Source organism: Delphinus delphis, chromosome 9 (assembly GCF_949987515.2).
Source record: "Delphinus delphis chromosome 9, mDelDel1.2, whole genome shotgun sequence".
Lineage (NCBI taxonomy): Eukaryota > Metazoa > Chordata > Mammalia > Artiodactyla > Delphinidae > Delphinus > Delphinus delphis.
In genome coordinates, this window is record NC_082691.1 from 85,881,385 (window position 1) to 85,893,876 (window position 12,492).

At 40.2% G+C, this 12,492-nt stretch overlaps 1 protein-coding gene across 3 annotated transcripts in view; it reads left to right on the forward strand.

Annotated features, from left to right (window-relative positions):
* Positions 1–1,323: 1,323 nt before the first annotated feature.
* The window catches only part of MKLN1 (muskelin 1), a 355,934-nt gene continuing 344,765 nt past the window's right edge, over positions 1,324–12,492 (forward strand). For 2 of the 3 annotated variants that reach the window (XM_060020905.2, XM_060020903.2), the window contains exon 1: positions 1,324–1,440. The gene's annotated coding sequence lies outside the window, so the exon portion shown is untranslated. The remainder of the gene's footprint in view (positions 1,441–12,492) is intronic. The other variant, XM_060020906.1, reaches the window with a different exon arrangement.

Genomic DNA, 12,492 nt, shown 5'->3' on the forward strand with positions numbered 1-12,492 from the left:
AGGAAGTGAGGTACGACGATATGACCTGGAAGGTACAGACAAAACCACAGTGGCAGTTTTTGCATTACTTTTCTGACCACATTCTTTAAAATGGTGAGAAGCAGCTGATCTGCTGTAAAATGCGTAGTGTGTGTTTGGTGGGAAATCAAATAATCAGAAAAACACATTTTCCCCTTAATCATTGCGGACATGCTAGACACTAGAAATTACATATAGATTTACATATACATGCATATGTGTGTGTAGAGAAAAAGGAAAGTGTATGCCTTTTTATGACATTTTGAACCAATGATTTTGTCATCATTTCTAGCATTTAACTGAAGCATTTAACAAAAACTTTGAAAGACTTAAGTCCAGTGATGTGGAAACTGTAATATCAGCTTTGAGTGCCTCCAGTGTTATTGAATCACAACCCCCAATCCTAAATCTCTGCCTTAAAGATTGGGTGGACCATGAGATTTTATCCTGTAAATCTAAGCTAAACGGCTTTTTCTATGTTTTAGTTCATGCTTTTCCATTTGTAAGGAAAACTCCCTGTTGGTTTGGCAGAATTATGAAAAACTTTATAGGAAACTGAAGAATGGAACGGAAGATCATGCTTTCTTTTCGGCTTTGCCTTGACTGTATCTCTTTCCAGCTCATCAGTTTCCCTCATCAGCCATGATGCATGATCTCCACTACATCCTTTCTGATTCCTTAATATGTCCCCCAATATTTACCTTCCTATCTAAAGCCTAATTCTTCTATCCCTTTCCGCTTTTCTGCCTTTGCCTCCCAATTCAGCCCTGTGCTGCCTGGATACTTAGCTCAAGCCTCCCCATATATTCCCTCCCAATCCTCCTTCCCCAGCAGGTCCCCTCCTCCCCTTCCCTGCTCGCTCTCCCTTCTCAGCAACTCTACCTCCTTACCTCTCTTTGACCTCCTTTATTCTCCTTCACAGTCTGGCCCTCGACTTCTCGGCCTCTTCTTCCCCTTCTTTACCTGCAATGTCCTGCCTCAACTGGGGTCTCCTTCACACCCTTCTCTCTGGTCCCATCCCTGAGAACGCCGAACCCCAGCTTCCCTCAAGGGCTTGGCCTGGTCGGTTTCAGCCTGATTTTGTTCCCTTGCCCCTGAGCTGGGAAAAGAGTGTGTGGCGCAAAGTGGGGGCAAGAATCCCCCTCGGCGGTGGCCCCAGGCTGGTTCCCTCTCCGCCCCTCCCGAGTCCGGGTTGCGGCGCTTCCTGGGCGGATGGTTGGGACTTGCTGCGGCAGCTGCGGTTCTGCTGTGTCATGCAAGAAGGAGGCGGCGGCGGCGGCGGCCGGAGCTGGAGGGGGAGGAGGGGAGGAACCTGATCTCTCCAGCAGCGAAGGGCTGGAGGCAAACACCGAGTTCCCCCAGAGCCGCCCGGGAGCAGGGAGGGTTCCGCTACCCCGGGGAGCCCTCCCCGCGGGGCAGATGGTAAGTGGGGCGGCGCAGGTGGTCGCCTTGGGAAGGGAGTGCGCAGGGGGTTTAGGTGGGGAGGCGGGGAGAACTAGGAATCACCCCAGCCAAACTGAAGGAGTCCAGTGTCCAGCTGAAAGGGACCCAGGCCACGATACGGATGACCCGCGGCAATAGTTACCGTTCGAATAACGCCCCGCAGTTGACCCAGGCTACATAGAGGAGTTGTGCATCCTGAACTAAAGACCGAGCTAGAGGCAATGATTCAGAGTTAGAAAACCATCATCCCATCAGCCGTGGCGCTTTAGGGTACAGCTGGCTAGCAAAAGTCAACATACACCATATTCCTATAGCCTGGCTGAGCTTTACGGGTTGTCTTGTTTAACACTAGGAAAGGCTATGGAAACCTGCCCAACCTCACTTTAGCCACGAACATAATGCTCTTGGCCAGTGGCCTTGGACAAACAGCCTCTGGTGCAATTAAACAATCAATAGGAAAAATAGCTTCATTCCCTTCACCACCCTCCTTCCCCAAGCAGCTTCAACCAGGGTAATTTACTCCGCTTAAAGGAGAAAGAAAACTGCCTTACGTTCCCTCCGCCCACCCAGCCCCACCCCCGTCAGCCTCGGTCCTACCCAAACTGCCCACCCCACTATGCACTCCACTTTCAGACTGTGATTTATGTTGGTTAAGGGGACTGCCTTAAACTCTGAACAATTTCACCTCTGCACAATTTCACCTCTGCTGCTCTTTACCGGGAGGGGATTCAGAGATCTAGAACTGAAAGCAGTGAACAAGGGGACAGGCTGGGCATATAGGAACATTACTTCTTTTACCTGAATGCAATTCTCAGGACAACTTTTTAAAAAATTATTATTCTTTTCCATGTTGCTCCTGGAAATTTCAAAGCACTTTCTGCAACAGCTTTTTTTTTTCTTCTTCTTCTCTTTAATGTCAGTCATACATTAGCAGTAAGGGGTTGGCGGGATTAACTGAAAGGCTAATGACTGTCTCAAAAGCACATGCTGTTGCTAGGGAACTCGAGCTCATCCTGCTCTCTAATCACTAGCATGTTATGTGGAAATCAAACTTCTCAGGGTGTTATTAAAATGAATGGCATTTGGTTAAAGGCATTCTCGCTTGTGTTGTAGCATCCTGGATTATTATCGATTGCCTCACACCCACATATCTTGTTTTCCTAATTTGATTTCTGTATGTGCGTCACTGCCAGGGACACGCAGACTAGACCAGTTAGGTTCACTTCCTGTTTCTCAGAACTGGTTTATATTTGGTCTCGTAGCTTTAGCTGGTAAAACATTATCAAACTGATCCTCTTGGAAAGAAATCTGTGCTTTCCGTGGAAACAAATTATCCCAATTAAATTCTAATTCCCATGGAAAACGTCATCATTTGAGGAATAAAGTAGACTGCCAGTTGCCATTTGAGAAAACCATTCTTGAAATGTAAAGCCTAGAAAAACCCATCATCTTTATTTCTCTTACCGAGAATCTTGATTCCTCAGCATTAGAACTAAAACAAACCCAATTTGAGAGGAGATTTAAGTATGATATTTATAAAATAAAGCTAAAAAAATACACATTGAAGCTGAGGAAATCATTTAGACTAAATAAGGCATAGAACTGAATAGAATCCAGGCCCCAGAAGCACAAATAAGCTTGGTTTAGCATTGGGGCACTCAGAGAACAGAGTGTGATTACAAGGCTACACTACAAATAGGAGCCCATTTCTTTGTACTAATTGTCTCTTTTACCAATTCTCTTATGTTCCTGGATAAGACAGCCTTGCTTATTTTTCAGTTCCTTCCTCTTTATAACAAGGATATCACAAAGGCAATATCATAAAGATAAGCACTATGTAAATAGTTAGATAGGTTCCGATGTAGATAATTTGTTTAGATGGAAAATAATAGGGTATCTATGGCATTGAGGAAAGATCGGCCAACTGAAAGTTAGGAAATTCTATAGACTGGATGACCTTGGGTAAGCTATTACAGGTCTTCTCGTGTCTGTTACCTCATGGAAGCTTAACAAAAGTGCTGGGCTAAAGGATCTCTAAGATTCCTTCCATTTACAAAACTCTGTGATTATATTGAACTCACTACATAAAAGTTTCAATTTTAGCTGAATTTTGCAATGTTAAATTTTCACACTGAAACTTTAATACCCATAGAGACCTTGGAGGAAATGATAATGGGAAATGGTTTGCTGTTGACACATCACTTTTTAGTGTCAGTTGCCAGACAAATAAAATCGACCCGACTCCCAATGTATTTACTCTCTGCTTGCTTTTCGGTGCTGTGGAAGTAACAGGATAAAAGGTAGAAAGGATATAAAAGTGTATTGAAAGATCTTTCAGTCATTTTAGATATAGTTAACCCAAAGTACTTTGATGAGCAAAACGGTGGAGTGATGAATAAGGGCTATTCAAGAAATACATGGTTAACTGAACCCTCATGGAGTTAGTAATCTATTTGCCTGTATTTTAATTAGTGATAGGCAAAAATGTAGCATGGATTCTTGAAATTTTCAGATTCAAGATGTTAAGAAGTAGGATAAAGAAATGTGAGATTTGAGCCAGAGAGAGAAGATCTGACTTTGAAACCCAACTCTTCCACTTTATTTATTCATTATTGAGTGCTTGCTGTGTGTCAGGTACTGAGCAAGGCACTGGGAATACAAAGATGAATAAGACAGTCTGCTCTGAAGGATCTTGTAGTTTAATGAGGAGACAGAGGAGTACATAGTTGATCACACAACAGTGAGATGCTAGCAACAGGGGAGCTCATTGGAAAGGTACTTAACCTTGACTGGGCATAGTCAGGGTCCCTAACCATAGAAGATGAATTCAGAGAGGAGTTCTGAAGCATAAGTAGAATAATCCAGACAAGTGAGAAAGTTAAAGAGAAATGTAGTCCAGGCGAAGAAAGTCCTATATGTAAAGTCCTGGGGGTAAAAAAGTGGGCCCATAGAGTTGAAGGTGAAGGACAGTGCCCAGCAAGTAGTAGCTTCTGTCTTGTGTGAATGCATGGTGGAACCCAGAAGGCTCAGCAAGGTCTTGTATTATGAAAAGTCTTTTATGTCTTCCTAAGAAGTTTCAACTTATCCTAAGGCCAGTGGAGAACTACTGATGAATTTTAAGGAGCATAGTGAAGCAATCAAATGTCCATTTTATAAAGATCACTCCAGTTTGGAGAATTTATTAGTGTGCGCAACACTCTAGTTAGGAGGCTGTTTCAGCATTATGGGGAAAGAAATGATGGACGTCTAAACTAAGGCAACAAGAATGGAAATGGAGAGAGGAGAAGGATTCAAGAAATATTAGGGACACAGAACCAACTGAATTTTATTGTTGGTTATATCTGCAGAATTAAGGAATAGGAGGAGATTTATGGCTCAGGTAAATGGGAAGATGGTGTTACCATTCACTAGGTTGGGGACTTCAGGAGGAGATGTAGGTTGAGGAGGGAAGGTAATTAGTTTAATTTGAAACATGTTGAGTTTGAAGTGTCCATGGGATATCAAAATGAAGCTTTCTACTATACAAATGCACAGGGGAGTCTAGAGCTCAGGAGAGAGATTTATGCTGGAATCATCAGAGTGAGTGACAGTCCATGGAGGTAGATGGAATCCCCAAGAGAAAAGGTATAGAGTAAGAAGAGAAAAGGACCTACTCTGGAACCTTATGAAAATGCAAACATTTAAAAGGTGAGGAAACAAAGATACAGGAAAGAACATCCAGAGATGTAGGAGGACCAGGAACAAGTAGTTTCAGAGAAGCCAAGGAGGAATTGTCAATACTATTAAATGCTAGAGAAAGACCAAGAAAAATAGACTGAAATTCCTTGGTTTTAGCAGCAAGGTCAATGTTATGTTTAGCAAGAAGGAGATTATTGGGATAATGGGGATAGTAACTAGATTGCAGTGGATTGAGGAATGGATAGGAGTAGAGGAGGTATATAGAGGAAGTTCTTCTGGATAAGAAGGACTAAAGTCCAAGTAGGGAAGGAAAATGAAAGTATTGGGAAGAGAAAATCATGACCTGTGAGGTTAAGGATGCATAGGGGAAGAAAGAAATGATATAGTAATACAAAGTTCTGGATTCTTTTAGCCTTCTTCAAATTGAATGGCATCACCATCTACCATTTGCTCAAGCCAAAAAGCATGTAGATGTTCATGATTCTTCTCTTTTCCTCAGTTCTCATATCTACTCCATGAAGAATTTAGGTCAACTTTAACCTTCAAAACATTTCCACATTCTGTCTCTTTCTATCTCCAGTGCCATCACCCTAATACAAACATCATCTTCTGGGCCCCTGTAATAGATTCTAATTGGTTTTCCTGTTTCCACTTTTGCCTCCTTTCTCCACAGCACAGCTAGAGTGACATAAATCATAAAAAATAAATCAGATCATATTGCTCCCATCTTAGAATCCTTCCATGCCTTCTGATTGCACTTTGAATAAAGTCCAGACTCCTTTGCTGGCCAGAAAGCCTTATGTGGCATCCCAGACCACCTCTTTAAACTTGTCTCCCACCACTCTCCCCTGGCTCCAGTTGCAGTGGTCTTTTTTCTATTCCTGAAACACATTGGATTTGCTCTTGTTTTTAAAGGACTTACCCTAGATATTTCCTTTTCCTGGAATACTCTTTTGATTATTCTGATCTCTTTTGAAATGTCACCTCCTCAAAGAGGCCCTTCCTGCCCCGCCTGCTGAAAGTATCCTTCCTTGCCCCTTCCTACCAATCTTATATATATTTTTCATAGTAGTAAAACTTTATGACTGTTTTTTTTTATTGCTTATAAATGTGAACTCCTCTAAAATGTAAACCCCATGAGAATTCCTGGCACATGGTAGGCACTTAAAAATGTTCATTGGATGTTTGTAGAAAGCAAAAGAGAAGAGCAATTGATTTTTAGAAATCAGAGCTATCAAGGATCAGAGCCTGGTATGGCTGAAGAATGGCCAGTGATGATGGATTACTAGGCTTTCAAGGTTCCAAAAGTGGAAGAGTTATTAGCTGTGGGACCCTGGACATTCACATTCTCTAAGCTTTACTTTGTAGTTAATAATAATACATGCCTCACAGGGCTGTTAGGAAAATTAAATGAAATAATACAGGTATAGGTATAAGGCAGTCTTGTCAGTCTATTTTCAGGGAGTCTGGACTTCTGCAAATCGATTCATAACCTCTACATTGAGCTTTTCATGTGGGCTCCCCTATAATGGAGTTAACATTTGAGGATTACTTATTATTAGGGAAAATTTGACAAAATTGTGACTTTTTAAAATACTAGGATTCTGAAAGAATCTGGTAACTAGATTATTTAATAAGAAATCACAGCACTCCTACAAATCAATAAGAAAAACATCAAAAACTCTGGGAGATTGGGCAAAGGGTATGACAAATAGATAGCAGTTAAGGAAATACAAATGGGTCTTAAAAATATGCAAAAATACCCACCCTTTCTCATAACAAGAGATACGCAAATTACAACTACAATGAGATATACTTTTTACATATCGGGTTGACACAAATCAGAAAGTTTACTTAGCATACTTGGTTTGCCAGGCTGGGGAGCAGGCACTTTTTTACATTGTCAATAGCCTGAAAATTGGTACAGCTTCTGAGGAGGGCAACCTGGCAGTATTTATCAAATTTCTAAATGTACAAAGCCTTTGACCTAGAAACTCCATTTTTCTATATTTATCCAATAGATGTACTCACCCATATTGAAGAATGACTCTTCTAGTATCATCACTGAAGCATTATTTATGGTAGATAAAGACTGAAAACAACCTATGTGTCCATCAATAGAGAAATGGTTAAATAAATTATGGTACAGTTATACAAGTGAATGGTAGTCAGCTGCTAAATTTGTGAGGCAGTTCTAGGTGTTCTGATGTGAAAAGATCTTCATGATAAATTACTAAGTAAAAAAAAAGATTAGGATGAAGAATAACATGTGGATTTTGCTAGCATTGTGTTTCTTTCTAAAGACTATTTACATTTTTGGTGTTTTTGTTTTTTTTTTTTTGTGGTACGCGGGCCGCTCACTGTTGTGGCCTCTCCCGTTGCAGAGCACAGGCTCCGGACGCGCAGGCTCAGCGGCCATGGCTCACGGACCTAGCCGCTGTGCGGCATGTGGGATCTTCCCAGACCGGGGCACGAACCCGTGTCCGCTGCATCGGCAGGAGGACTCTCAACCACTGTGCCACCAGGGAAGCCCACATTTTTGGTTTTTTGCCTGAAAAACATTAACTGTGAGAAGATAAAATAAAGCAGGGCAAGAATAGATGTGGAGAGACCAACTGGGAAGGTATTTCAGTGATTCATGTGAGAGATGATGGTTTCCTGGTCTAGGGTGGTAGCATGCTCAGGAAGAGAAATGATCAGAGTCAAGCGTTATTTTAAAGAACTTGACATTTCAATGGAAATGGTGAGTTATGGAGAAGGAGGTAATATCATGATTGACTTGAGATTTCTTCCAAGATCCGATGCATGAGCAGAGATGTCAATTACTGAGATGGAGAATCCTGGGATAGTATCAGAAACGCAGGGGAAGATCAGAAGTTCTGTCTCAGGGGAGATGCCTACTGCAGATCTGTGATATGGATTAGAAGCTCAGAAGAGTTGCTAGAACTGGATTTATAAATTTGGGAGAAGATTGCCTAAGGCGGGTAGATATAATCAAAAGAAAAGCAGGCCCACGACTAAACTCTGATCATTTAGAAATTGGATAGAAAAAAAAAAAAAGAGCTGTCAATGGAGACCGAGAATCAGAAACTAGAAAAATAAAACCAGGAGACTATGGAGCCAAAGGAACCAAGAGAGGAATATATTAAGGAGGATCAACTCATGTTAAATGCTTCCAAAAAGTCCCGGAAGATCGTTTTAACTTGTTTCTTTCATAAACCCTAAGCTCCTTGAAAGTTGGGATTATTTGATTTATTTTTGTATCCTCAGGGCTTGTACTGTGCCTCACACATATAATCAATGATCAGTACATTTGTGTTAAATTGGATAGAGAGACAAAGATACAGAGAGAGAGAGAGAGACAGAAAGAGATACAAAAAGACAACAGAATGTGTCTTTGTGTCTCGAAAAATAAGTAAGGCATACTCCCTTGAACTGTACTGCAAACCAAACCTGATCTTAGGAAAAGTAAGAAGTTCTACTCCCTTGCTTTTACTCCTGAGCTAACACATTGATTGAGTGCTCAAAATCCCACATTGCTGGGATGTTAAGAGCCTCCTGAAAACATTTTGATAAGTAATATTCACCAGTGTCTCGTCATTCTGAGTCATTTTTGTCTTTATTTAGGTCCTGGATGATGACAAAAAGAGCAATTTGCTTTTCCTCACCTATGTGACTCCATCATACCACCTTGAAGCAGTTGATGGAGTCTGGAGAATCCATTTCGGGGCCACTACAGTTCTGTAATACACTGTAACCACTGATAAGGATGCCCAGCCCCAGTTTCCTATCAAAGAGAAAGATGACTTTGGGCAGGAAGAGACATATCACCTCTTAGAGAAACCACCAGCTTCTCAGTCTGTTATTGTTTTTGCAGAAAGGTGCTACCGCTATCAGGAGAGAATATAGAGGATACCAAAGGAGGAGAGGGTTTGACTTTGTCCTGAGAACATGGAAACCTTCTACACAGCAAAAGAGATGTCATGACTTTTGAGTCCAGTGTCCTTTAGTTAGAAACCAAAATAATAGATGTCGTTTAAACAATATTTAAAATATTATGACATCCTGTATTATTTAGTTAGACCAGAGGCTAGCAAATTTTTCTGTAAAAGGAAATATTTTAGGCTTTGTGGGCCACACAGTCTCTGTCCCAACTACTCAGCTCTGCCATGGTAGTGCTAAAGCAGCCATAGACAATAAGTAAACGAATGACCTTGGCTATGTTTCCAATTAAACTTTATTTATGGAAAATGAGATGTGCATTTCATATAATTTTCACATGTCATGAAGGATCATTCTTCTTTTGATCATTTTCAGCTACTTAACAATATGAAAACCATTTTTAGCTCACAGGCCAGGTGAAAACAGGGGTGGGCTGTATTTGGCCCACGGACACTAGTTTGGCAACCTCTGATTCAGACAAACAAGAAGATCATGTCGTGAGAAAGATTTTCAGATTCAGAGTTCTGGAGAAAATAATCTGTTTCATATATACCCTTTACTTTAACTTCTCAAATTTATTTGAACGTATAAACACATTTGCCTACATCTGACTTAGTTGGGAATAAAGTATGTCTCCTCAGTTCAGTATTCATTTAACACTTGGCCCCTTCTCATCCATGTAATGATTCAACGTGCATGAATGTAGTGTTTCTATAGAGCAAACTGAAGAATTCTTACCGCTTGACTATGTAAATACCCAAACCAAGAGAGGATATAGTCATTCTAATCACATTTTTTAACTGTATTAATTCATTCAGTAAGTACTTACTTTTTTTTAACATCTTTATTGGAGTATAATTGCTTTACAGTGTTGTGTTAGTTTCTGCTATATAACAAAGTGAATCACCTATATGCGTATGTATATCCCCATATGCCCTCCCTCTTATATCTTCCTCCCACCCTCCTTCTCCCACCACTCTAGGTGGTCGCAAAGCACGGAGCTGATCTCCCTGTGCTATGCGGCTGCTTCCCACTAGCTATCTGTTTTACATTTGGTAGTGTATATATGTCCATGCAACTCTCTCACTTCTTCCCAGCTTACCCTTCCCCCTCCCCATGTCCTCAAGTCCATTCTCTACGCCTGTGTCTTTATTCCTGTCCTGCCCCTAGGTTCATCAGAACCTTTTTTTATTTAGATTCCATATATATATGTTAGCATACGTTATTTGTTTTTCTCTTTCTGACTTACTTCACTCTGTATGACAGACTCTAGGTCCATCCACCTCACTACAAATAACTCAATTTCGTTTCTTTTTATGACTGAGTAATATTCCATTGTATATATGTGCCACATCTTCTTTATCCATTCATCTGTCGATGGACACTTAGGTTGTTTCCATGTCCTGGCTATCGTAAATAGTGCTGCAATGCATATTGTGATATATGACTCTTTTTGAATTATGTTTTTCTCAGGGTATATGCCCAGTACTGGGATTGCTGGTTCATATGCTGGTTCTATTTTTAGTTATTTAAGGAACCTCCATACTGTTCTCCATAGTCACTGTACCAAATTACATTCCCACCAACAGTGCAAGAGGGTTCCCTCTTCTCCACACCCTCTCCAGCATTTATTGTTTGTAGAATTTTTGACGATGGCCATTCTGACTAGTGTGAGGTGATATCTCATTGTAGTTTTGATTTGCATTTCTCTTAACGATTAGTGATGTTGAGCATCTTTTCATGTGTTTGTTGGCAATCTGTATATCTTCTTTGGAGAAATGTCTGTTTAGGTCTTCTGCCCATTTTTGGATTGGGTTGTTTGTTTTTTTGATATTGAGCTGCATGAGCTGCTTGTATATTTTGGAGATTAATCCTTTGTCAGTTGCTTCGTTTGCAAATATTTTCTCCCATTCTGAGGGTTGTCATTTTGTCTTGTTTATGGTTTCCTTTGCTGTGCAAAAGCTTTTAAGTTTCATTAGGTCCCATTTGTTTATTTTTGCTTTTATTTCCATTTCTCTAGGAGGTGGGTCAAAAAGGAGCTTGCTGTGATTTGTGTCAAACAGTGTTCCGCCTATGTTTTCCTCTAAGGGTTTTATAGCGTCTGGCCTTACATTTAGGTCTTTAATCCATATTTTTGTGTACAGTGTTAGGGAGTGTTCTAATTTCATTCTTTTACATGTAGCTGTCCAGTTTTCCCAGCACCACTTATTGAAGAGGCTGTCTTTTCTCCATTGTATATTCTTGCCTCCTTTGTCAAAGGTAAGGTGACCATATGTGCATGGATTTGTCTCTGGGCTTTCCATCCTGTTCCATTGATCTATATTTCTGCTTTTGTGCCAGTACGATACTGTCTTGATTACTGTAGCTTTATAGTATAGTCTGAAGTCCAGGAGCCTGATTTCTCCAGCTCCATTTTTCTTTCTCAAGATTGTTTTGGCTATTTGGGGTCTTTTGTGTTTCCATACAAATTGTGAAATTTTTTTGTTCTAGTTCTGTGAAAAATGCCATTGGTAGTTTGATAGGGATTGCATTGAATCTGTAGATTGCTTTGGGTAGTATAGTCATTTTCACAATGTTGATTTTTCCAATCCAAGGATACAGTATATCTCTCCATCTGTTTGTATCATCTTTAATTTCTTTCATCAGTGTCTTATAGTTTTCTGCATACAGGTTTTTTGTCTCCTTAGGTAGGTTTATTCCTAGGTATTTTATTCTTTTTGTTCCAATGGTAAATGGGAGTGTTTCCTTAATTTCTCTTTCAGATTTTTCATCATTAATGTATAGGAATACAAGAGATTTCTGTGCATTAACTTTGTATCCTGCTACTTTACCAAATTCATTGATTAGCTCTAGTAGTTTTCTGGTAGCATCTTTAGGATTCTCTATGTATAGTATCATGTCATCTGCAAACAGTGACAGTTTTACTTCTTTTCCGATTTGGATTCCTTTTATATCTTTTTCTTCTCTGATTGCTGTGGCTAAAACTTCCAAAACTATGTTGAATAACAGTGGTGAGAGTGGGCAGCCTTGTCTTGTTCCTGATCTTAGTGGAAATGGTTTCAGTTTTTCACCATTGAGAACAATGTTGGCTGTGGGTTTGTCATATATGGCCTTTATTATGTTGAGGTAAGTTCCCTCTATGCCCACTTTCTGGAGAGTTTTTATCATAAATGGGTGTTGAATTTTTTCAAAAGATTTTTCTGCATCTATTGAGATTATCATACGGTTTTTCTCCTCCAATTTGTTAATATGGTGTATCACATTGATTGATTTGCGTATACTGAAGAATCCTTGCATTCCTGGGATAAACCCCACTTGATCATGGTGTATGATCCTTTTAATGTGCTGCTGGATTCTGTTTGCTAGTATTTTGTTGAGGACTTTTGCATCTATGTTCATCAGAGATATTGG